Source organism: Cebus imitator, unplaced genomic scaffold (genome assembly GCF_001604975.1).
Source record: "Cebus imitator isolate Cc_AM_T3 unplaced genomic scaffold, Cebus_imitator-1.0 Scaffold3, whole genome shotgun sequence".
In the NCBI taxonomy this organism is placed as follows: Eukaryota; Metazoa; Chordata; class Mammalia; order Primates; family Cebidae; genus Cebus; species Cebus imitator.
In genome coordinates this window covers 10,919,367-10,945,956 of record NW_016107318.1, presented here as the reverse complement: position 1 = coordinate 10,945,956, position 26,590 = coordinate 10,919,367, and the positions used below count along the sequence as shown (strand labels likewise).

Sequence of the window (26,590 nt, the reverse complement as noted above, 5' to 3'; positions counted from 1 at the left end):
TCACACTTTTCAAATTCAACCTAAAAATAAATGCTGTCTTGGCCAAACAAAAAGTTCTGCTGGATTATCAGGTAAGTAGGATAGTTGTTTGTGTACCCTGCCTGTTAAAGAAATTTATTTGCTGTGTTAGAACTTTAGATTTCAGTAAGAAAGTGGATATGAGGACATAAGCCTAGATGGAAAACACTTGGGATATTCTTTTTCCTCCTAAGGGTTCATTGTGAGGCCCTATTCAGCATTCTTTTGGATTTCTTTCCTACAGGCTCCAAGATTTGGCATAGTTGTTTCCATTCTTTGCTGTCACTATTTGTTCCTTTGCTGTAATCTATGAGTCATAGAACATAGCTGAAGAGTTTTTTACAGTTAGAAACTAGAGAGAAATAGATAAAGTTTAGGAACAGGAAAGTTACAGCATCATTATAACTCTTAAAAGTCTCTTGTGTGGACAGGAGCAGTATAATAAACAAGAGCAGCCGCAGTTTGTGTCTACTCAATGTGCTTTTCTATTGCCAGCTCATAGTTCAGGTGCTTCTGGGGGCCTGCCAATCATGGTTCTTCTTTTACTCCCAAGCACAGTTTGAGATTCTTGTCTCAGGATGTCCAGTCAGAATATTCAGTCTCCTGATGTGGAGGAAGGAGTAAAGCAGCCAGCCCTCTAGATCATTCACTTCCTTTCCTATAGGGGCACCACTAGGAAAAAGAAAGGAAAGCATGTAATCTCTTCTAATCTCCTTGCAAACTAGACACCCTAATAAAGCGAATAATGTTAGAAGGAGATCTTTCTACAGAAAGCCCTTAGCAAGGTCACCCTGGATTAGGATTACTTCCAGTAAATAAATCTCGAATCTATTGATTTATGAGGACATAGCTTCTCTGGAGAATGTCATGTAATGGCATGTCATTTTATAACATTCTGAGGTATAAAATGGAGATGTATTATAAATTACATGCTTCTACTCTGTGAGGCAATAATCAGCAAAACTACATACAGAGACCTAGTCAGTCACTCTGGGTCAGTGGCTGGGAAGCATCTGGCAAAGCCATACGGAATGTCCCAGACTTCCTCTGCTCTGTCTTTGTCTCTTGATTGCCTGTACTCCTGAAATTATTAGGAAAGCTTGATGCTGTTTCAGATTTTTGTGAGTCCTTTTCAATCATCAGATTCTATATGTTGGCTAACCTAATCATGGTGATCGAAAAATGAATATATGAACCAGGCAAGACCAACCAGAATATTCCTGAGGATTCATTTCAGATTACTGGGAAAGAGAAGTTTTTCTTTATTAGAGTTGCTAACCTGGTGCATGTGAATGTGAGATCCACTATGTATAGAGAGTACCCACAAAAAGAAGTCAAGCAGACACAGTAAGAGCTGACAGATGGAGAGAATTAAAGAGAGGGAAGGGGGGTGAGGGAAGAAAGTGAACTCCAAATATAGCATTTGGACCCCTGAATTTAGCTCTAAGGCATGTTTATCTCTTGGACTTCCCAGTCATCTAAGTCATGTCAGCACACTCTCTTTTTGCTTAAGCTAAATTTCACTGGGTTTCTGTTACCTGCAACTATAAATTCTGATTAATATGATAGTTTGAATTAGACACGAGCCAGATTAGAAGGACTTGGGAACTCAGGACCAGGCAAACCCACTGGGAAGGAGTAGTACACAAAGAAAAGTATCAGATGTGAAACAAGGAATATATATATCATGAAGCTGTCTTGAACTTCCACCTGTAGTTCAGACATAAATGTTATCAGAATTTTAAGTAATATTGCAGCTACTAAAACAATTTTAGCACCTTATTTTATATATTTATGAAAGAATGTTCTTCTGCCTTTTTCTTCTTTTGCTAGTTTTACCCTGTGTATGACCTCTTTTGGAGCCGTGAAGCCAGGTAGCATATAGTGTTTTGTAGCTTTGGCTTTGACTTAGGAAGCAAAACTTCATTTTAGCAATTATCCCTTTATGTTGTAATTACCTATTTGCTTTTATGTATCTCCAGTTCTTCACAGAATAATGTGAACCCTATTTTCACTACCCAAGCACCTGGAACAGAGTTAGTGCTCAATGTTTGTAGGATAAATGAAGAGAGGAATTTTATTTTTACCACTATTGAAACTATGCATAAGCCTGACCAATGTGAAACTGTACAGACGTGATTCCCTTTCACTCTCTACAAAATGTGCATAATTATTTTACTTGGAATGCAACAAAATGTTTGATTATGACGAATGCTATTATAGTTAATGTGTGTTGCAAACATTTGTTGCAATAAACAAGGAATGACTATTGTTTCAAAGTCTAGAGTAGTGGATAAAATCATGGGCCTTTGGAACTAGATTTCTTGCTCTGCTAGCCTTGCAACTTTGGTCAAGGTGCCACCTTTCTTTTTCCTTACATTAGTAATAACAGTGCATCATTTTGTTGTTGCCAGTATTAAATATGTACTATGTTTAAAACTCTTTGTATGAAGAATATCTAGCACATGGTTTGTGTTATGTGAGTGTTTACTGTGATTATTCTTATTATTGTTATTCTCCAGACCTGTTTTTTCAAAGTAAAATGGGGATAATATATGTGCATATTTCAGACGGATAATGCATGTACAATGCCTGTACAATAAATACACCATTACCAATTTTTAGAAACAAGACAATAATATAGGCCATTATTTAATACTAAAGTACACACACACACACACACATTCATAAACTGTATAATGTTGAGGTTGACAGGTACAGGCATTGGAACCAGTTTGCCTGGGATTAAATCCAGACTCTATTGCACATTATTTGCATAATGTTGGGCAAGTTACTTAGCTTCTTGGAGTCACCTCTAACAAAATGAGGATAGTGATAATGTATACTTCATAATGAAGTCTTGAGAATTCATTGTGTCAATTCTTCTAAAGTAATGAAGGCAATGCCAGGAAAATATTAAGTAGTCAATAAGTGTTAGCTCTTATTATCATTCTGAACTTCAGTCACTTTCAGTGATGACAACGAGGTTAATGATATTTACCTAACCAGGCTGCTATGTAGATAAAGTGTGATAGTGCCCATGAAAATGTCTAGTAAATATGGGAGGCTGAGGCAGGAGAGTCGCTTGAACTTGGGAGGCAGAGGTTGCAGTGAGTCAAGATATTGTGACTGCATTCAGCCTGGGTGACACAGTGAGATTCTGTCTCAAAAAAAAAAAAAAAAAAAAAAAAAAAAAAAAAAAAAAAAAAAAAAAAAAAAAAAAAAAAAAAAGGAAAGAAAAGAAAAATAAAGAAAATGTCTAGTAAATAGTATTTAATAAATGCCATTTTCCCCATCTTTTCTTTTTTTTGATATGGAATTTTGCTCTTATTGCCCAAGCTGGAGAGCAATGGCATGATCTTGACTCACAACAACCCCTGCCTCCCAGGTTCAAGGATTTCTTCTGCCCCAGCCTCCCGAGTAGTTGGGATTACAGGTGCATACCACCATGCCTGGCTAAGTTTTTGTAATTTTAGTAGAAACAGAGTTTTGCCATGTTAGCCAAGCTGGTCTTGAACTCCTGACCTCAGGTGATCCACCTGCCTTGGCCTCCCAAAGTGCTGGGCTTACAGGGGTGAGCCACCATGCCTGGACAAATATCAGTTGCATTTCCATGTGTGAGCATAGAACAGAGAAGATAGATTAGGTGGAATTTGATCAGTGACACATATTAAACATTGTTATCAAATAAATATTATCAGTCATCTTATTAGCTGTTTTTCCTTATAAAAGTAGATTGTGCCACAAATACCTTATTTTGTTAATTCTTTTGATTCTGATCATAGATACATGGTGATTTACTCTATTCAAAGAAAGACAGAAAAGTAGGCTTGTATTTTAGGTTTCTTGTGGCATACACTGGTGTACAATCTGCTAGAACTGAAGGAGGATGTTATTAATCAAAAGGTGCGCAAGGAGGCAAAGGACTTCATTATGCTGTGTTGCTTCCACAACTTGCACCTGGAGCTTCTTAATGAATGTGCCCTTTGGAGACAGGTGGCACTCTGGAAAGTGTAAACCTCTCTAAACCTCTTCGTGTCTCAAATTGACACGTCTTCATGACACTATGATTAATCAATCTAAGTCTTAAATTATGTGAATAACTTTGGTTGGACTATAATTAGCTGAAACATTTTTTTTTTTCCTGGTCATTAGTAGCACTCATTGCTAGAAGTAGGAAAATAAAGAAAGTCAGGAAATGGCTGAAAAAAAAGTCACGTATTCCTTGAAAAATACAAGTTTATAGATGATTTTGTGTACTGGGTGAACAAATCCAGTAGATGGCAGTTTAGTAACATACAATATCCTTCTATCATGGGGAATTCATGTTTAGCAGCATATTTTCTTAGGATATATAGGAAAATATATATTTTAAATGTTATCTATTTATTGCCATATTTTGTGGAAAAGTTAGCATCTACCACCTCTGTGGGTAATCTCTGCTGGCTTAGAGCAGCAAAGTTGTTATAAACTTGTCAATTAACAAACAATATAAGGAACGTTGGAATTTTCCAGGATTTTTCCATTATATTTTATTATCATCGCATTCATTTGAAGCACATATAGATATTTTTGATATTTGAAGAGATAAATGACTTGGGAATGTTTCTCGAGAAAAATAACACTATAACCAACAATTGATTTCTCTGAAAAACTGGCTGTAATTTTAGCATTTCATGCATATTTTCTTTAGTTGTTAAGATATTTAATAAGCTAAGAGAGGTTTGGAAAGGGAGCAGAGTATACATAGATTATCAGATTAAGAAGGTAATATTTTTGAGAATTTTTGAATGTTAAAAGGAGAAAGAAAAAAGAGCCCAACCTTCCCTGAGATATAAACTCAAAGATTGTATCACTTCTTACATGGGAATTCAACAAAACATCCAGGCATTAGGAAAATTCTGATTCCAGAACAGAAAGCTAGCAGTACATTCTAAGATAGAATTAGACCATTACATACACTGTGTTGGTTTAATTGAGCATACATTATATATTGTTCAGTAAGAAATTTCTGCCGTGGTGCCCTATCTTCTTGGGCACCAGGGCCTGACAGCTTTGTCACACAAGTCAGCAGTTGAAAGTGATACAATTTTGACACAAAATGTGCTTATACTTTGAAAGCCATTAAACAAGCGTTGTTTGCTTATAATTTTCTAATAAAATAAAAGGCTTTCTGTGGAAAGCAGTTTTAAAAACACATCATAACATTTTAAGTGTGTAGGTCTTGCAACGTTTGTTCCAATTTTCTAGTGATAGACACAGAGTAATAAGATTTCCCTAACAGATGCTTAGTGCTGGGTACTCACATGTCACTCAAGCTGACAAGGTTTCAGAAAAAAACAAAACAAAACACTTTTTTCACCATGTTACCATTTTAAAAGATCTATGATTGCATATAATTCAATTTTATTTAATTGAAAAGTATAAAATTCATAAAATGCGGTTTATTAATAGAATAAATTGTAAATATACCTTAAACAACCCACTAGATCCTATCTACAAATTTAAGTCTATCTCAGACAAGACTTTAATCCTATATGCCTGGAGAAGAGCTTTAGCTCAGTTCACAATAAGATTATAGAATTTTAAAATTGGGAAAAATACTTATAGATAATCTACTTCTTTCAATGCCCAGTTTTCATAATTTACTTTTTATATGTACCTGAAAAATCTGAACTTAATTAATATGTTAATATATAGCAGGCACCATTGACGTTACATAGTTTATTCATTCTTTCAACCAACATTTATCCAGCATCTTACATATGCTAACTAGTGTTTTCCAGGAACGATGCTATGGACTTTTAATGCAAAAATAAATATTTTCCTATTCTTGCTTCTGAGAAGGAGCTCAGAGTCTATCTGGGAAGATAGACAAGTATATTAATGACTATACTATAGTGCGATAAAGTCTAGACATATTTGCCTACATCCCTGTGGGAAAACGGATGAAGGAGCAATCTATGTCACTTGGGGCTTTTGGGAAGACAGGAGAAAGGAAATCACATTTGAGCTGGGTCTGGGAGTTTGAGCAGGAATTCTCAGTGGGAAAAGTAGGGGCTGAGGATTTAGGAAAGGAAATAGACATGAAGGCAGAAGAGTATGTTCAGAGAATGACTGGGAAATACAGGGAATGGTGGGAAATTATGTAGAATGGCCCTGGAAAGGTAGTTCGGAGAAAGACCGCATATATCAGATGTTAAAGAGTTTGGTGTGACTTTTGTAGGAAATAGGGAGCTACTGAAAAAAAATTTGAAAATGAAGAAAAAGGTTATGATCAGGTTTATATTTTTTAAAACATTATGTCTGGCAATGGTGTAAAAGATGGGTTAGACGAGGTCAGGAATAGGCTGGTTGAAATACGTTCAGGCCTGCGCTAGCACAGTGGAAGTGATGATGGACAAATGCATATATTAAAATACACTTTAGAAATGGAGAATTTTTGAATGTTAGAAGGAATTTGGCAGTCAGTTGCTTGGAAGAGGTGGGTACTAAGGGAAAGGGAGAAGTTAAGAATGGCTTCAAGAGATCTAGTTGGTATGATTAGTTTTGAGGGTTTGGATAAGCATTTATTACTCTTCACAGGCTTTTGAAGATGGGTGAGAAAAATGAATCTCTGAAAAGTAATTTGCCAAGGTTGTTTCTGTGGACTGAATTTTGTGCCCCCAAAATTCACATGTTGAAACCCTAACTCTCAATGTAATGACATTTTGAGGTGGAACCTTTGGGAGGTAAATAGGTTTAGATAAGGTCATAAAGGTGCTCATGATGACATTAGTACCCTTATAAAAAGAGACCAGAGAAGTAGCTCTGTGTAAGAACACAGCAAAAAGGCAGCTGTCTGCAAGCCACAGAGAAGGCCCTCACCAGAAACTGAGCATGGTGGAACTCTGATCTTGGACTTCTTAGCCTCCAGAACTGAGAGACATCAAGGTCTGTTTTAAGTGACTCAGGTTCTGGTACTTTGTTACAGCAGCCTGAGCAGACTAGAATTACTATACAGTTAGTAATTTATGAAGGCCAGATGTGAGCATATTCTCTTGGATTAATTCCAGAATCCAAGCTTTTAACCACTGTGCTGACTCTTTCTTTCTATACTCATGGAGTGGCCAGGGATGCCATTTACTGGACTATGAAATACAGGATGAAAAAACATATTTTGAATAGCAAATAATCAGTTTGTCCCTTAATATCTTGAATTTGACATAAGTGGTAGACCAAACACTGGAGATATTCAGAAAAGAATTATAAATAATAGTGCTGAGGGCTCATAAAAGAAATGGAATCAGAGAGTTCAGCTGTAGGAGACACCAGTGAATAAGTAATGGTCGAAGCCATGGGAGGTGACTCACATGGCCCAAAGAACAAATGTTAAGTGAAAATGGCAGAGGACTGTGTAGAAAGCTTTCAGCGACAGTGGAACACAAGGGGTCAACAGAGGAGACTGAAAAGGTGTACTCAGATGAGTTAGAGGAAAACTTCTTTTAATGAAGGTACAACTTCCACAAAAGTCTGTTAAATGGAGACTTACTTCTCCCTTGAGCATACATTGGGCAGAACGTTAAACCAGCATATTCTTAATGGTTTACTATTACTTTAAGAGCCTTTTTCTTCTCTGGAAAGCTGTCACTCACAGCCTCTTTTTCTGAAGTTCACAGTCTCTTCCCACTGGATCACCATATTCCATTCCACACAAATTCTGTAATTGTACTAGGTCATAAATCCACATCCTTGATGATTCTACCTCCCCACCTGAATTCCTAGACTACCCTTAAGCCAACTTCACTTCCAATCAGGGAACTGCTCCTTTTATGGAATACTTAACCGTGAAATTCTAATGACCAGACCTCATAGCTCTCTCTTTCTCCCTTTCACTAACTCAATCCATATTTAATGTAGTTCAAGTCAATTACTAAATACACGTCATATGTTATGTGCTAGGGCTTAGAACACAGACACTCACAACACATCCATATACACACACATGTACTGTAAACATACCCTAGCACTGAAACATTGTTTCATCTCACAGAATAGGAAGGGAGCAGATGTTTAAAAACAATTTTGCAATACTAATGTGATAGGTAAAATAATACAGATATATTATAGGTACGGTAGTGTGATACAGTAGAAAGTTTGAACAGTTGCATATAGGTTGAAAATGAGAGAGATACTATTTATTTATAAATGAATAACTAAACCCCAAAACATAGTGGCTTAAAAGGGAAATGATTTCTTATTTTTCAGAATTCTATGGGTTGATTGGGCTCCTCCTCCATTCAACTGGTGGCTGGGATGAGCAGGAATGGCAAAGAAGACATCACTCATATGTCGGAGGTACTGGTGCTATATGCCATCTCTCTGTCTATGATTTTCTCTCTCCATGGTGTCTCATACTTCAGGCCGGATAACCTGAACTTCTTTGCAGCATGGCAGTTGGGTTAGGTTGGAACTGGAATAGTGTCAGTTCTGCATCATTATGTTGGTCTGCCGAGAATCAAGAGTTTTTTTGGTGAAAGTAATGGCAAGAGTGTATAAGGGTGGAAGGAAATTTTGGCAACCACTTTTTCGAGACTAATTACTACAGGTAATTTCAATAAGAAAGAGATTCTTGAGTGGATTTTGAAGACTGAGAAGTTTATTAGTGAATAGAGGAGATGAAGTTTAGGAGAAGAGGAGCTCTTTGAAAGAACAGCAGTAACATGAAGACAGAAAGCATCATATTTGGCCTGCCTGCCAGGACAAACAGAATGCCTGGAGGCATTAGGGAGAAGGAATTAGAAATGAGCGTGAGAGGCAGGCAAGATTATTAAAAGTCTTGTATGTTTTAAGAAGTAAACTGTACTTTATCATCTAGGCTGCAGAATACCCTGAGAGATTTTATTCAAGGGAGTAACTGCTCTTCACTCTCATTGATTCTTCTGTAATTTGTCAGTTCCATATGTTCTTGATCAATACGCCTTCTTTGGCTTCATTTCCTTATTCACTCCAGCTGACAACCCACAGTCATTCAGTTAAACCTCTCTCTCACTGACACTCTTAATTCCCAACACTCTCATGACCTTCTTCTCATTGCATTATTCCTAATCCTCAGTTCTAGAATAACCCAACCATCTGTTTGTTCTGATACTGAAACCAGGAACTGAATAATCCTGGAGCAAATTACATAACCATGTTGATTGTCTGCCTTATACATTTATGATTTCTGACCTCTGCTAGACTCTCAATTTTTTCTAGGAAATCTTTACAGATGTTTACCTATTTCCCATGACATTTTCTTTTTAATTTTTTTTGCCACTTTTTCAGCTTTGTACTTAATGCTTCACTCTATTTTTAGCAGATCACTTTCCCTACTTCACAGAGGAAATAGTTGTTACAGTCATGAAAAATTTTCCTTTATAACTTCTTCCTAAAGTTCATCTATTCTTTTCATTCTGGATGATCCTCTTTCTTTCTTTCCAAATTCTTGTGATAAGTTTAGGACTTATTATACTTCTCCCACAACTTTAAATTGATTTACATTTCTTATCCATCCTTATTTTCTTTCCTCCTTCACCATAGTCATTCTTCCTTGTTTTCACTTTCCCTTTGACCTCAAACCTTCTACCGCTTGCAAGTTCTTGCTCTAATAATGATGCCCTTTTCCCCAATCTCTTTCTACAACATCCTCCTCAGCCTTGCTTCTACCACAATCAATATTTTCTCATTGTACTCCCTGCTTATTGTTTGTTTTATATTTATTCCTTAGTAAGCTGAAACTTGGCTTGTTTCAACTGAATACCAGGCAAAGTTTTGACACATAGTATGGTGTAATAAATATGTATTAATGATCAATTTCTAATTTCCAATATTATAACCTATTTTAAGTTCTCATATTACAATGGGAAGATGGGGAAAAGGTCCCATCTGTCTTTGGATCAGCGGGAGCTTGCTAAACCATGCTTGCAAGTGGACATAATGGCTGAGATTCTGTACTCTGCAGTTTTTTTCCCAAATCAGTCTATTCCGTTTGCATTTTGGTTTGTTGGAACGTGTGCTATAGAAGTTGGTAAATATACTGAATATTACCATTATCTCTCTTTCTCTTTCCATGCATATATGTATGTGTGTGTACACTCTGGAAATTGTATCACTATATAAAAATATTATTTCTGCTTGAAGTGTGGTGCCCATTTAACACATGATAATCACAGATTTTTATAGCAAAACACCTTTTCATATGCTAGACAGATTTGTAAAGGCAGAAATTATGGTTTCCTGGCATATAGATAGTAACAAATAAGTTTTTGTGGAAAGAATGGTTGAATGTTCTTTATGTGTAACAAAGGAAAAAATTTCTAAATGAGCATAGAATGTATTTATGAAATTTTAAATAAAATGTAATATCTATTGTTAGGGCTTAGAATGTTCAGACATTGTAACTGACTATTGTACTACTGTTATTGAAAGAAAAAAACACTAATCAATATAGCAATTCACAGGGATTTTTTCTCTTGTAAATTTCCTTTGTTAAGAGCATTGTTTTAGATGCAATCTTTTCATAGAAACATGGATAAACTCGTGAGGAGTTTGAACATAAAGCACTGCTATAAAACTAGGTACTTATTGGCCTTCAATGTATCCAGCTTTTATCTTACAGACTGTGAGCTCATTTAATAGCATCAAGTGAAGGAAACTGGTATAGCATCCCCTCTGCTGCATACCTTTGGGACTTTCCTGTATAATGTTGATGTTCAGTCTCAGCCAAACTGACAATTAAATGATCCATTTATCCAACACAAGCAGGCAGAGGAGGAGATACTGCATCTTTTCACGCTGCCTCCCACTCCCAGAGCCAGTCCAATGCTTCCTTTGGGTTGAGCACACACAAACAGAAAGCCCTTCATCAACAATTTTTCATGTTTTCTGTTAAATTGGGTTTACTCTTCTTACTTGAATTTTCCCCTAGATACTTTTCCCAAATAGCACAGAAAGTATTTGATGTGAACTAAAACTTTTTAATAATAAACTTTGTGGTTATAAAACCTGAGGAAGACAAGACTACTGAGGCAGTTAGAAGAAATTGCTGAAACCAAGAAAAAAAAGATATATGTTAACCTAAATCTTAAAATGAAACTTTTCAAAGAAGCAATGTTGTTTAATTGGGACCTTTTATATATTCTTTGGGAGTCTACTTCATAGAGTAATTATTTTAGCCACTAACACATTTTTTACCATTGTGTACAGTTTTTATTATTCTTAACTCCTCTACTTTCTGACACTTCCGTTTTCAAAAATAACACAGAAAGCAATTGTCTTTTGCATTAGATATCTCACTTTTAACTTAAATAGCCCATGTAAACCCTATTAAAGTTGCTTACGTAGGTACTTTTAATTGATACTGAGAATAATGCTTTCTTTTTGGGTTTTGTTGTCAAGGTGAAATTCTAGTATTATCAGGCAAATTTGAGAGCAATCGTAATTGAATTAAAAATTCTAATTCTATTTTATTATTATATATTATAGATTAATTATTTGAGGGAAACCAAAGTGCAGATTGTCCTAAGATATTCTATCAACTTTTTAAGATACCTAACTCTATCATTCTTCTGTTTTAAAACCTTTATTTCTTAGAATTGTATTATTAAAATGAACATATGTTGTTGACAGGCTGTTAACATATATATCAAAGACAATAAGTCAAATTTTAACTAAAAAAAAAAAAATGGGACCAGAGTAGAAAGGTTTTGAGGGAAAACAGTGGCAGAAAGACTCAGAAGAGCATACAATATTCAATGAAAAACTCTTCTTTGCTCTAGGTGGTATGAGGACTCGGCCTTTTGTCAGTTAACAGTCTTTCAGTACAATATTCAGAAAATCCAGCTGAAAATATCTAAAACCAAAAGAGAATTTATTGGCTCTCATAAATGATACTCATATCCGGATGCCAGTTATCAAGTTATTGCCTCTTCAATCCAAATTCACCCTTCAATATATATTCTATGATAACAGACAATTCCTTTTAGTATTTCTCCTTTAAAGTGAGGCCTATGTTAATCTTTCTCAGCAGAGGATACTGGAGGGACATTTCAGGAAAAAGGTATCGGGCTGCCTGCCATCCCTTAAGCCAGTAGTGTGAGTATAAGGACATCTGGTGGAGCTTTGCCTCAGTCATGTGCCAAGAACATAGGCCTTTGACAACCTTGCAGAGTAGATCCTGCAATAACCTTCTTGCTTTGCTCTTGACATGGAAATTTGCATACACATATCCTATTGGCTCCGTTTCTTTAGATAACTCTAATACAGCGATCACAGATGTCACTATTGACCTCTGAAAATAAAGGAGGAAGAGGAGAAAGACAGTGTGGAGGTGGGAGTGGACAAATGCATGATCCTTGGAGGAAAGGTAGAGAAGAAACAACTTCTTATTTCACAACGTTGTCTTGGACAGGTAGTATATTTACTAATTCTGGGCTTTCAGTCTGTTTCTCTCTCACTTTTGGGGTGTAGTAAGATACAAGATATTATATAACTTTCCACCATTCATCTACTGATTTATTGGCCAGAACCAAGAGGACACTGGAGGACTTACCAACCCTTACTTTTGGACTGGGATGAAACTTGATCCAAGGGCCCCTCGGAGGTGTATAGTGATTATAGATGTTTTATAAAGAATTGACTCAGTGGCTTATTTGCTTTTTCATTTATTCACACACTCATCCAGTTAGCCACTGAGCACCATGTACTGCTAATATATGAAGTAAGGAAAGGAATTTCAAGATATGTAATATACAGTTCCCAGCCCTCCAATAATTTGTACACCTGTTAGATAATAAAACAAATAAACTTATTTTAAATTCAGGGGTAATTAAAATCAAGTTGATGAGAGAAGTTCAAATGATCATTGCAACTCAGAGGATGAATAATGAACACTTGCTGAAATGAAGGAAGGCTACATAAGAGAGGTATAGTTGAGTTTTGAAAAATGGTTAGGATTTTGATATGAAGAGACATAGATGATGACTTTTAGTGAGAAAGAGCATAAGCAAAATAACAGGGTTAAAAAATAATATAACCTTGTTTGAGATGCGTGAATAAAGTAACATAGTTGGAATAAAATATTTAGTGAGGCAACCTGAGGGTGAGGTTGGAGTAACACATTGGGAAATAATCATGGTCAATCTTAAAGTACAAACTAAAAACTTACATATTTTTTAAATATGTAGAAAGGTGCACAAAACATAAGTGCACATTTCAGTAGATTATTACAAAGTTAATGCACCTTTGAAACCACTACCCGGATCACAAAATAATACATTTCCAATATATCAAAAAGTCCATTCAGCCCCTTTCAAAGAATATACCTGCCTTTCTCCCTCAAGGAAACTCCACTGACATCTAACACCACGGACCAGGGGTGACTATTTTTTTATTCTATGTATCTGTCATTACATAAAAGACATTGTGTCTAACTTCTTTCACCTAACAATGTTGATGAGATTTATGCATGCTGTTGAATGTATCTATAGTTCAATTATTTTCATTGTTTGATGATATTCTACTATATAAATATACCACAATTTATCTATCCAAGTGATTGTTATTTTGTAGAATTTAAAGATTATAATAAGGATGATCAAATATACTTGAGCTTAAGTAACTGCCAAGAACAGTAGAGTCTTAACCAACTAAAGAAGACTGAGAAGAAAATTCTGGTTTGGAGGATATTGTTTTTAGCTCTAAAATTATATTGCTTACTTTATTAAACTGTTTTACCGATCCTTTAGTTTGAATTTGTAATAATTTTTTTCTTCGACTCTCATTTTTCATCATTGCTGTAGTTCATTCTCGGAAGACATTGCATCTGCCAGGGAAGAAAGAACCAGGACTGTGGAGGGATAGTTAAATTGCCTCCCTCTCAGTGAACTGGGTTTCCAGAGAAAGTAACAGAAGCTGTTCTATTATTCAAACCTGACAGCTTTGGTGTAAGAAGTGATAGTAGCTAGGAAAATGACAGGTCTGGGACTTCTGGGAAGCCTAAGTCCACATACCTTTTAAAGTGGTAGCTATTCTGTGTGCTCCACTCTATCACTAATTCTTTCCTTATTTCTAGACATTTTTTCTATCACTGACATAAGCAATGGCTTTTTTCCATTTTTTCAGCTTGTTATTTATTTAACTGGATATTAACAGGAATCTAGCAGACATGTAGATACTCCAGGACCAGCACGCCACTGCATTCACTTATATTGGTGTTGCGAATGGTAACTCCAATTGATTCATTTTTGAGACAGTTTGCCTGGAAACCAGTTCAGACATTGCTAGGGTTGACTGTATGAATTCCTATGGAATGGATCTCTTGGGCTTTATGTGCATTTTAGCGCAGCCTTTTTAATAGAAGCTTTTATTTAATATCTTTGGTAATTTATTTACTGCTGTATCCAGAAGCATAGGAAAGACTATTTATTAAACTTGTTTATATTGTTTCTTCTAATGGGATTTCTTTGACAAATGTTTTGCCTTAAACTTGTGCTTTCCAGGACTATCACTTTGCCTTGATAGCTTATGGTATAGCACTAACAAGAAACAGAAGAGATAGTATCTTATATTTCTAGGCCACTTTAGAATTTACAAAGCATTTCTATATCTATTATTTCCCATTACTGTCTCTACCACCCTGTGAGAGAAGTGTTTTTGCTTTCATTTTAAAGATCATGAAATGTAGGCTCAAAGGCATATGTAGTATCATAGCCACTGGTTTGTGTAAGATCAAATCAGATCTCCTAATGCTAGGTTCAGTGCTATTAGCCAGTGCGTCCATCCTGCTTATCTGTATCTGGTGTAGATTTTCCTGTTATCCCTCAAATGTTAATTAGGAGCTATATTCTTGCCAGGTAAGAATTATGTCTGTTGAGTTCACATACCTTAGCATTAGACAACAACTGGAATTCTCGAAATTATCAGGTTACTACCCAGAACTAGTCAATTTTTTGGAGTTAATTTTATGGCATATACTTTTTATCTTTTCATGTGCTTTAATAATGCTTGAACCAATATCACCTTCTGTGTGAACAGAGTTCAGGTGAATAGCCACTGAGCTTCTATTACAGGCCTATTTTAGAATTGACTTCTTTGTGGCACCAATAAAAGCTTCAACGACAGCATGATTATGTTGTCAAAAAGTTGCTTTTCATCATTTTTTCCTTGAGAGAAGTAAAGTTATTTTCCTGGATATGTTACATAGATCATCAGTATGTATGAATTTTTGAAGAGATTGGTCATTGGTAAATATGCTAAAGAAAATAATCCAAAACAAACCATAGAGATAAAAGGCAATTCTTACATTAGTTTAACATTAAATGTCACTCAGTACACAGATTAAAGACTAAAATGCAGGTAAGTACAAGTATAATGTGTGTTGATTTATATAATGCTGTTTAATAATCCATTGGCGTCTGCTGACTAAGATTAGTGTAATGGCAAACACAGCTCTCTTTTAAGTACTGTTCTGGGCTCTTCTGGTGAAAAGATATTTTTAGGCAACACTATGAACTTCAGAGAACTATGAAAGGTAATGAGGTATTCCTCACAGAGCAGTGTACCATGTCCATTCTATCATTGAAAGAATAATGACATGAATCAGAAAAGTCACATACATATTTAAATTCCTGAAAAATGATGTGGCTATGAAGTTATTTAACTATTTGGATGTTTTGTCAAAGTTTACTTCCTGGCTAAATAGTGGGCCTCTCCATATTCAATCATGTCACATATTTATTTAAATGTGTCACATATTTAATTAAACTTTTCTGCTTAAATGGGGGTTGGAGAATGATCTGGCCAACATGAACCATGTTGGAGAAGGGATTATTAATTAGGTTCCAGGATGGTGAAGAGAATGCAATTCTTACCCAGGACCATGGAAATGCAGTGAGCCCAAGGGATTGACAAATCTGCCAGAGGAAAGAAGACATTTGTCAGAGGAAAGAAAGAACATTAGATTTTCTGGGCCAAAATTAGGCCAAACAACTTTTAGCCAAGAAAGAAGATATGAAAAGAGAAAATGTCTTTTGGGAGTGAACAGGTGGTTCTTTGACAATGTCCTAATTTGACAATGATGGGGATAAGATAACTAAGGTTTTTTTCTTTATGGAACAGTGGGCATATGATGGGTGGAAGGAGTTAGGTTGGCTAAAAGGGCCTGGAACTGAGCAGATGATGACTGATTATTCTTTCCTACAATAAACATTACCTAGTATTCTATCATTAGACACAGCAAAAAAGTTACCATTGTGATCAATTATTTAGTTTTTCTAAAGGATTTCAAACAAAGTTTGATTGATTTGTAAACACTGAATTGGATATTAACAGGAATCTGGCAGACATGTAGATACTGTAGATCTTGTTTCACTACACCTGGCAGAAAATTGATATGGCTGAATTTTATTATTATGCCTAAGACTAATTAATTAGAACCGAGATTTCTGGTGTTACCTAGAACTATTTTTACATACACAAAGGAACATGCCTAGAGCGTAATTAGAAATCTCTTTATTATGACATTTTTGAGAAATATGAGGGATATGGAAATATAGAGATAAATGCTTGTCCATTTCTTTTAAAGATTATTAGTGATGTTTACTAAATATAAGACATCAATATCCAGATATGTATTCCTTGCTCTTTTGAGTGACTCAGTGCCCCTCTAAAAGTAGATACATGTAGATTTTGGAATTCAATTAGTAATACAGAGCAACAGACTCTCAGAATGGGAGACAAATTTCAAGGTTATCCAATAGCACTTGAGGCAGGAATTCTTTCTATAGGGTTCCAGTTGAGTGAAAGTCTGGTGTTTAGCTCTGACAGGACACATGCTACTTTATGAGGCACTGCATTCCATTGTGTATAGCCTTATGTCTATAATTTTTATTTTTGGCTTCCTAGAAAATATTACTAATTTCTACCAGCATTTTGATTTATGTGTATAGAAAAACCTCTTCTTGATCTGCTACAGTCTAGTGAAACTGTTAATCATGGTCCTTACCTCACCCTAAACGAAAGGTACCGACCTGACCCTGGGTAGTCCTGCACTGAGTATTTTCCTCAAATTTGAATCGTGAGCACAGTGAAACAAATGTTTAGCATTGTTTCATTTCCAGCAATGGTGCCCTGACCAGACTATTTTCCCCCTGAGACTCAGCCTGTCTTTCCTGTTTTCTCATTCTCTGAATAAATCTGCCCTAGATTTTCTTGTTTCCAAAACTGATCCTTCAGCTTCCTGTCAATTCTGTCCATATGAGTCAACTGGGGAGACTGTTAGAAAAGAAGATTCTTGGCCCTCATGTTGCTTAAAGTATTCAGTATTAGTAGTATAAGGTGAGGGTACAGAAGGTTAAATTTACAACACGCACTGGGCCACGCTAAAGCAGTCAGAGTGTGGGCTGACTTTTGGGAACACTGTACAATGTATATTTGTACTTTAATAGAACATTTCTGAAAGTGGAAAAGTCTTCCTAACTGACTCACTAACTGAATATATTCCAGTTTTTTCATTTACTCAATAATTCAACAAATAGATCTTGAGCATCTACCCTGCTACAGGCACCAGTGATGAGCCTTGGGATAAATAATATCATTAAGATTATTTGAGGCTGGGTGTACCAGCTTGCTTTTAGAGGGCACTGAGTCACTTAAAAGAGCAAGGAATACATATCTGTATATTGATGTCTTATATTCAGTAAACATCACTAATAATCTTTAAAAGAAATGCACAAGCATTTATCTCTACATTTCCATATCCCTCATATTCCTCAAAAATGTCATAATAAAGAGATTTCTAATTATGCTCTAGGCATGTTCCTTTGTGTATGTAAAGATAGTTCTAGGTAACACCAGAAATCTCAGTTCTAATTAATTAGTCTTAGGCATAATAATAAAATTCAGCCATACCAATTTTCTGCCAGGTTTAATGAAACAAGGTTTTCTTCTTTTATTGTGCTACTCAATTGTCTCACAATTACATGCACAATGTACAATAAATATAACTGTGTAGGTGAACAGGATATGAAAATGTTCAGAAATTCATTCTTTCAACTAACAAAAATAACTCAAGTAAAATACTGTTAAATCAGGTTCAAATTTTATGTTGTTTTGGTGATTAAGATTATAAATCAATGATCTTAAGTATATTTAAAAAACTTATATCTCTCTAAAATTGACCTCTAAATAAATTGACCTCTAAAATTTCTCAATTTAAGCTTAAATCATTGTAAAATATATCCTTTACAGCAAATTGTAAATATTAACATAAAAGTTTTATCTTCTTTGAATATATTCATTTTGATTCCCATGAAAAATCAATGTTAAAATACTTAAAAAAATTCATCTGTAGCAGTCACAAATTTTTCATTTTTTCTTCTTCCTGAACATCTATTTCTATACCACTTTTTCAGTGAAATTTTTCCTAGTTTAATGCGTTCTCTCTGCCTCAGTCTTGTAGTAATTACCCTTTTCCTGACATAAAAGTATGGATATACATTGAAAGAGTAATTCAAATGTTTTGGTGATTTAGACTCCAGGTATTAAGATTTCTTCTGAATTCAATTTTCATTATTCATGTTAATATATAATTAATTAAACATAATGAATGATTTTTAGATAATAAACATGAAAAACTAAAATATATTAGTTGTATTCATGATTCTCATTATTGAGCTATTTCTTATTCAACAAATGTATATATCTGTGGCTGAATATTACTTGTTGCTAGAATGAGCCAAAGCTTAGCATCAATCTATTCTATTTTTGTTTTTATAGATACAAGATCTGAGAAAATGTATTTTCATAAATAAGTATATGGGAGTAGAAAGGGTTGTGTTTTAGCAGTGTCATTCAAATATTTGAACTCCTTCCAAGTTATATGCCAAAAATCACATAGTTATGTCTCATCAGAAATTATTTTTAATGATGTACCAGCTGTCATCTCAATTAGGTCTTCTTTCAATTTCATTAAAGGCAAAGAATTGAAACTAATTCTAGGTTTTATTATTCAGTTATTAGGGTCATTTACTTTCTCAACACCAATACCAATATTTTGAATTGTCCTAGAACTCTGGAGATTTTACACTCAGGGTCAATATACCACAGTAAAATGGTAAAGACAAGCATGTCTCTTTTTGAAAGTGTGGCAAGGATAACAAGGATAAGAAAAACCAGTGTAAATATTCTGACAGTCAAATTTTAGGAAAGTGTACATGTTAAGTTCAGGATGTAGTAAGTATTTCCTTGAAATTATTCATGCCACCAAAGTATACATATCCCAGTTTGAAATCTGCTTGTCTGATCTTGTCTCCTTTCTAAGATAGCTAATGGTTATTCAACATTATGTGATTGTAGATTTTTTGATATTGGAACAAAAAGACCTACAGCAAATTGTATATTTCAAAAGAGCAGCAGCAAGATCTCCTATCCTACATGCTCTTTTTCTAGTGTGACATTGACACTCCTCTCATTGAGAAGGACCCATTTTCCCTACTTTTGGACATTGAGAGGCTTATGAATATGGAGGAAGAGATGCTATGTGACTTCTGAGGCGATGTCATAAAGCTCTGCCTGGTTCACATGGGAGGCTCACTTCTAGAACCCAATTGCCATGCTGTGTGGAAGTCAGACCACATGGAAAGTCCATGAATAGGTATTCTGGCTGACAGTTTCATTTGAGTTCCAAGACCACTGCCAGCATCAACTGCTAGACATGTGTGTGAGGAAGATTTGGGGATTACTCTGGCTTCAGCCACGGCAGTCATGTGGATACAACTGCATGAGAGACCTAGAACAAGAACCCCAGAAATAAGAGAGATAATAATAAAATGATTTAAGCCACTATGTTTTAGAATGATTAACTATGTAGCAATAGTAATCAAAACAGGACGTTAAGAGAATGCCTTAGTAATCAAAATAATTTGATATTCATACAATCCAGAATTTATAGTAGTTTTAACCGATTTGGTCTAAAATTATTCTTTTAATATGATGAAAATTGCGTGTGTATTAGTAATACATAAAGATAGCAAGAAATACATTAAACAGTTAATAAATTCTTTAAAGAAAACATGACTAAACTTTCATGTTATGCTACAATTTATTGTTGATTAGGGTTCTATAAGTATATGAAATTTTCCAAAGTTCATATCTTTTATTTACTTTTCAAGTTGTTAATTTTTATTCTTAAAGTAAAATTTAATTTTAAAAGTACTATAACAATAAATAAAGAAATAAATAGAAGCAAATCCCTATCCCCTTCTGTTTCTCTGCAAACATTTATTTTCAGTCCATTTTAGCTGTTTGTTCTGATATTTACCTTTCAATTTCTCTTACCATACTTCATTCCTAGTTCTATAGCTTTTTGCTTGTTTTCTCTTTTCAATTTTAGACTTATTTATTAGCTCCCTTCCAAAGAAGATTACCTCTTGCACACTCCTTCTTCAACCCATTTTAATGCATACACTTAGTTTTCCTCCTCCTGTTCACTCACTGTAGTTATATCGTGTTTTATAAGGTATTAGTTCTCACAGTTTAAATTCACATCGAACTGTGATTATATATCTCCTCTTTTCCTTTTTACTACAGTTTTTATTACATCAATTGGTTTTTTTTTTAATCCAGGTCCCTATGACTATTTTAGCCCTGAGCTTTATCACAGAACTATAAAACAGGTTTCACTACAGTTCATGTTATTGAACACATAATTTCTAGGTTTTTATTCTTTCTTTCTCTTTTTTCTATTTTTAATTTTCTTTAGGACTGTCTTTTCTGTAGTACACTGTCCTATGAAAATCTGGACTCATGGCTTTCTAGACCAAGTATCCTAGCTGACACTCTAGGTTGTCATTATCATTATTCTTTCTTTTTCATGTATCTTTTTACTCCCTGTATAGAATTCCCTGTGTGTGTGTGTGTGTGTGTGTGTGTGTGTGTGTGTGTGTGTTTACTTTTATGTATTCCTCTTTCTTGATCTGTTTCTCTGTTTTGAGGAGGCACATCTAGTATTTCTGACAAAGGCTGCATACAAGGTAAACATTTTTGAAGATGTTGAAAAGGTTTTTTTTTATTATTGTACTTTAAGTTCTTGGGTACATGTGCAGAACTTGCAGATTTGTTACATAGGTATACATATGCTATGGTGGTTTGCTGCATCTATCACTCCGTCATCTATATCAGGTATTTCTCCTAATGCTATCCCTCTCCAAATCCCCGCCCACTGCTATCCCTCCCCTAGCCCCTCATCCACCAACAGGCCCTGGTGTGTGATGTTTCCCTACCTGTGTCCATGTGTTCTCATTGTTCAACACCTACTTATGAGAGAGAACATGCAGTGTTTGGTTTCTGTTCTTGTGTCAGTGTGCTGAGAATGATGGTTTCCAGCTTTAACCATGTCCTTGCAAAGGACATGAATGCATCCTTTTTAATGGCTGCATAGTATTCCATGGTGTATATGTGCCACATTTTCTTGATCCAGTCTATCATTGATGGGCATTTGCGTTGGTTCCAAGTCTCTGCTATTGTGAACACTGCCGCAATAAACATATGTGTGCATGTGTCTTTATAATAGAATGACTTATAATCCTTTGGGTATATACCCAGTAATGAGATTGCTGGGTCAAATGGTATTTCTATTTCTAGATCCTTGAAGAATCACCACACTGTCTTCCACAATGGTTGAACTAATTTACACCCCCACCAACAGTGTAAAAGTGTTCCTGTTTGTCCACCTCTTCTCCAGCATCCGCTGTCTCCAGATTTTTTAACGATTGCCATTCTAACTGGTGTGATCTCAATGTGGTTTTGATTTGCATTTCTCTAATGACCAGTGATGATGAGCATTTTTTCATATGTTTGTTGTCTGCATAAATGTCATCTTTTGAAAAGTGTCTGTTTATATCCTTCACCCACTTTTTGATGGGGTTGTTTATTTCTTGTTAATTTAAGTTCCTTGTAGAGTCTGGATATTAGCCTTTTGTCAGATGGGTAGATTGCCAAAATGTTTTCCCATTCTGTTGGTTGCTGGTTCACTCTAATCATAGTTTCTTTTGCTGTGCAGAAGCTCTTAAGTTTAATTAGATCCCATTTTTCTATTTTGGCTTTTGTTGCCATTGCTTTTGGTGTTTTAGTCATGAAGTCCTTGCCCATGCCTAAGTCCTGAATGGTATTGCCTAGATTTTCTTCTAGGGTTTTTATGGTGTTAGGTCTTACATTTAAATTTTTAGTCCATCTGGAGTTAATTTTTTATAAGGTGTAAGGAAGGGATCCAGTTTCAACTTTCTGCATATGGCTAGCCAGTTTTCCCAACATCACATATTAAATTGGGAAACCTTTCCCCATTGCTTGTTTTTGTCTGGTGTGTCAAAGATTAGATGGTTTTAAATGTGTGATGTTGCCTCTGAGGCCTCTGCTCTGTTCCATTGGTCTATATCTCTGTTTTGGTACCAGTGCCATGCTGTTTTGATTACTGTAGGCTTATTGTATAGTTTGAAATCAGGTAACCTGTTGCCTCCAGCTTTGTTCCTTTTGCTTAGTATTGTCTTGGCTATGTGGGCTCTTTTTTGGATCCATATGAAGTTTAAGGTAGTTTTTTTCCAATTCTGTGAAGAAAGTCAGTGGTAGCTTTGTGGGGATAGCACTGAATCTATAAATTATTTTGGGCAGTATGGCCATTTTCATAATATTGATTTTTCCTAACCATGAGCATGGAATGTTTTTTCATCCGTTTTTGTCCTCTTTTATTTCCTTGAGCAGTGGTTTGTAGTTCTCCTTGAAGAGGTCCTTCATATCCATTGTTAGTTGTATTCCTAGGTATTTTATTCTCTTTGTAGCAATTGTGAATGGGAGTTCACTCATGGTTTGGCTGTCTGTTTGTCTGTTATTGGTGTATAAGAATGCCAATTGATTTTGTATCCTGAGACTTTGCTAAAGTTGCTTGTCAACTTAAGGAGATTTGGGGCTGAGACAATAGGGTCTTCTAAATATACAATCATGTTGTCTGCTAATATAGACAATTTGACTTCCTCCTTTCCTAATTGAATGCCCTTTATTTCTTTTTCTTTCCTGATTGCCCTGGCCAGAATTTCCAATACTATGTTGAATAGGAGTGGTAAGAGAGGGCATGCTTGTCTTGTGCCAGTTTCTCAAAGTGAATGCTTCCAGTTTTTGCCCTTTCAGTATGATATTAGCTGTGGGTTTGTCATAAATATTTCTTATTATTTTGAGATGCATTTCATCGATACCTGGTTTATTGAGAGTTTTTAGCATAAAGGGCTATTGAATTTTGTCGAAGGCCTTCTCTGCATCTATTGAGATAATCATGTGGTTTTTTCCTTTGGTTCTGTTTATGTGATGGATTACGTTTATAGATTTGCATATGTTGAACCAGACTTGCATCCCAGGAATGAAGCTGACTTGATGGTAATGGATAAGCTCTTTGATGTGCCATTGGATTCAGTTTGCCAGTATTTTATTGAGGATTTTTGTACCAATGTTCATCATGGATATTGGCCTGAAACTTTCTTTTGTATTTGTGTCTCTGCCAGGTTTTGGTGTCAGGATGATGTTGGTCTCATAAAATGAGTTAAGGAGGATTCCCTCTTTTCTATTGTTTGGAACAGTTTCAGAAGGAATGGTACCAGCTCCTCTTTGTATCTCTGGTAGAATTTGGCTGTGAACCTGTCTGGACCTGGACTTTTTTTGCTTGGTAGGCTATTAATTGCTGCCTCGATTTCAGACCTTGTTAGTGGTCTCTTCAGGGATTCAACTTCTTCCTGGTTTAGTCTTGGGAGGGTATAAATGTCCAGGAATTTATCCATTTCCTCTAGATTTACTGGTTTATTTGCATAGAGGTGTTTGTAGTAATCTCTTGATAGCTTGTATTTCTGTGGGATCAGTGGTGATGTCCCTTTTATCATTTTTTATTGCATCTATTTGATTCTTTTCTCTTTTCTATTAGTCTGGCTAGCAGTCTATCTACTTTATTGATCTTTCAAAAAAAACAGCTGCTGGAATATTGATTTTTTGAAGGTTTTTTTGTGTCTCTATCTCCTTTAGTTCTTCTCTGATCTTAGTTATTTCTTGTCTTCTGCTAGCTTTTGAATTTGTTTGGTCTTGCTCCTCTAGCTCTTTTAAACATGGCATTAGGGTGTCGATTTTAGATCTTTCCTCGATTCTCTTGTGGGCACTTTGTGCTATAAATTTCCCTTGACACACTGCTCTAAATGTATCCCAGAGATTCTGATATGTCGTGTCTTCATTCTCATTGGTTTTGAAGAACATTTTTATTCCTGCCTTCATTTAATTATTTATCTAGTAGTCATTCAGGAGCAGGTTGTCCAGTTTCCATGTAGTTGTGTGGTTTTGAGTGAGTTTCTTAATCCTGAGTTTTAATTTGATTGCACTGTGGTCTGAGAGACTGTTATGATTTCCATTCTTTTGCATTTGCTGAGGAGTGTTTTACTTACAATTATGTGGTCAATTTTAGAATAAGTGCCATGTGGTGCTGAGAAGAATGTATGTTCTGTGGATTTGGGGTGGAGAGTTCTGTAGATGTCTATTAGGTCTGCTTGGTCCAGATCCGAGTTCAAGCCTTGGTTATCCTTGTTAATTTTCTGTCTCATTCATCTGTCCAATATTCACAGTGGGATGTTAAAGACTCCCACTATTATTGTGTGGGAGTCTAAGTCTTTTTGTAGATCATTAAGAACTTGCTTTATGTATCTGAGTGCCCCTGTATTGAGTGCATATATTTGGGATAGTTAGCTCTTCTTGCTGCATTGATTCCTTTTACCATTATGTAATGCCCTTCTTTGTCTCTTTTGACCTTTGTTGGTTTAAAGTCTGTTTCATCAGAGACTAGGATTGCAATCCCTGCTTTTTTTTTGCTCTCCATTTGCTTGGTAAATCTTTCTCCCTTCCTTTATTTTGAGCCTATGTGTGTCTTTGTACGTGAGATGGGTCTCCTAAGTACAGCACACCAATGGATATTGACTCTTTATCCAATTTTCCAGTCTGTGTCTTTTGATGGGGGGCATTTAGCTCATTTATATTTAAGGTTAATATTGTTATGTGTGAATTTGGTCCTGCCATTTTGATGCTAGCTGGTTGTTTTGCCCATTAGTTGATGCAGTTTCTTCATTATGTCGATGGTCTTTACCATTTGGTACATTTTTTCAGTGGCTGGTACTGGTTGTTCCTATCCATGTTTAGTGCTTCCTTCAGGAGCTCTTGTAAGGCAGGTCTGGTGCTGACTAAATTATAGTCAGCTATAATTAAAGACAAAGTTTTAGATTAGAAATAACTTTCTCTTAGAATTTAGGAAGCATTACTTTGTTGATTTCTGTTGATTTGTTGCTGCAACTGTTAAGTCTGACATTACTCAGATATTAGTTTTTTTTTTTATAAGACTGGCTATTTTTTAATCTCTGAAAGTTGTTTAGAATATTTTATTATCTTTGATATTTTGAATTTTCACTATGAATTTTTATATAGGTTTTTTTTTAAACTTTAGTTTCTGGGGTATATATGCAGATCATGCAGGATTGTTGCATAGATACATACATGGCAAGGTGGTTTGCTGCCTCCATCCCCCCATCACCTATATCTGGCATTTCTCCCCATGTTATCTCTCCCCAACTCCCCACCCCCTACTGTCCCTCCCTTAGCCCCCCACCAACAGATCCCAGTGTGCGATGCTACCCTCCCTGTGTCCATGTGTTCTCATTGTTCAACACCCACCTACGGGTAAGAACATGCATTGTTTGATTTTCTGTTCTTGTGTCATTTCTCAGTTTGCTGAGAATGATGGTTTCCAGATTCATCTATGTCCCTACAAAGAACACGAACTCATTGCTTTTTATGACTGCATAGTATTCCATAGTGTATATGTGCCACATTTTCCTTGTCCAGTCTATCATTGATGGGCATTTGGGTTGGTTCCAAGTCTTTGCTATTGTGAACAATGTCGCAGTGAGCATACATGTGCATGTGTGTTTATAATAGAATAACTTACAATCCTTTGGATATATACCCAGTAATGAGATGGCTGGGTCAAATGGTGTTTCTATTTCTAGGTCCTTGAGGAATTGCCACACTGTCTTCCACAATGGTTGAACTGGATTACACTCCCACCAGCAGTGTAAAAGTGTTCCTATTTCTCCACATCCTCTCCAGCATTTGTTGTCTCCAGATTTTTTAATGATTGCCATTCTAACTGGCATGAGATGGTATCTCAGTGGGGTTTTGATTTGCATTTCTGTAATGACCAGTGATGATGTTCATTTTTTCATGTTTGTTGGCCTAATATATATCTTCTTTTGAAAAGTGTCTATTCATGTCTTTTGCCCACTTTTGAATTGGTTTATTTCTTTTTTCTTGTAAATCTGTTTTAGTTCTTTGTAGATTCTAGATATTAGCTGTTTGTCAGATGGGTAGATTGCAAAATTTTTTCCCATTCTATTGGTTGCCAGTTCACTCTAAATGATTGTTTCTTTTGCTGTACAGAAGCTCTGGAGTTTAATTAGATCCCATTTGTCTATTTTGGCTTTTGTTG

General features: G+C 35.5%; 1 long non-coding RNA gene across 1 annotated transcript in view; it reads left to right on the top strand.

Annotated features, from left to right (window-relative positions):
• Positions 1 to 26,590, top strand: part of LOC108306774 — a 90,862-nt gene that overhangs the window by 8,339 nt on the left and 55,933 nt on the right. The window contains exon 2 of the long non-coding RNA XR_001826276.2: positions 8,266 to 8,355. This is a non-coding gene — a long non-coding RNA (uncharacterized LOC108306774). The remainder of the gene's footprint in view (positions 1 to 8,265; positions 8,356 to 26,590) is intronic.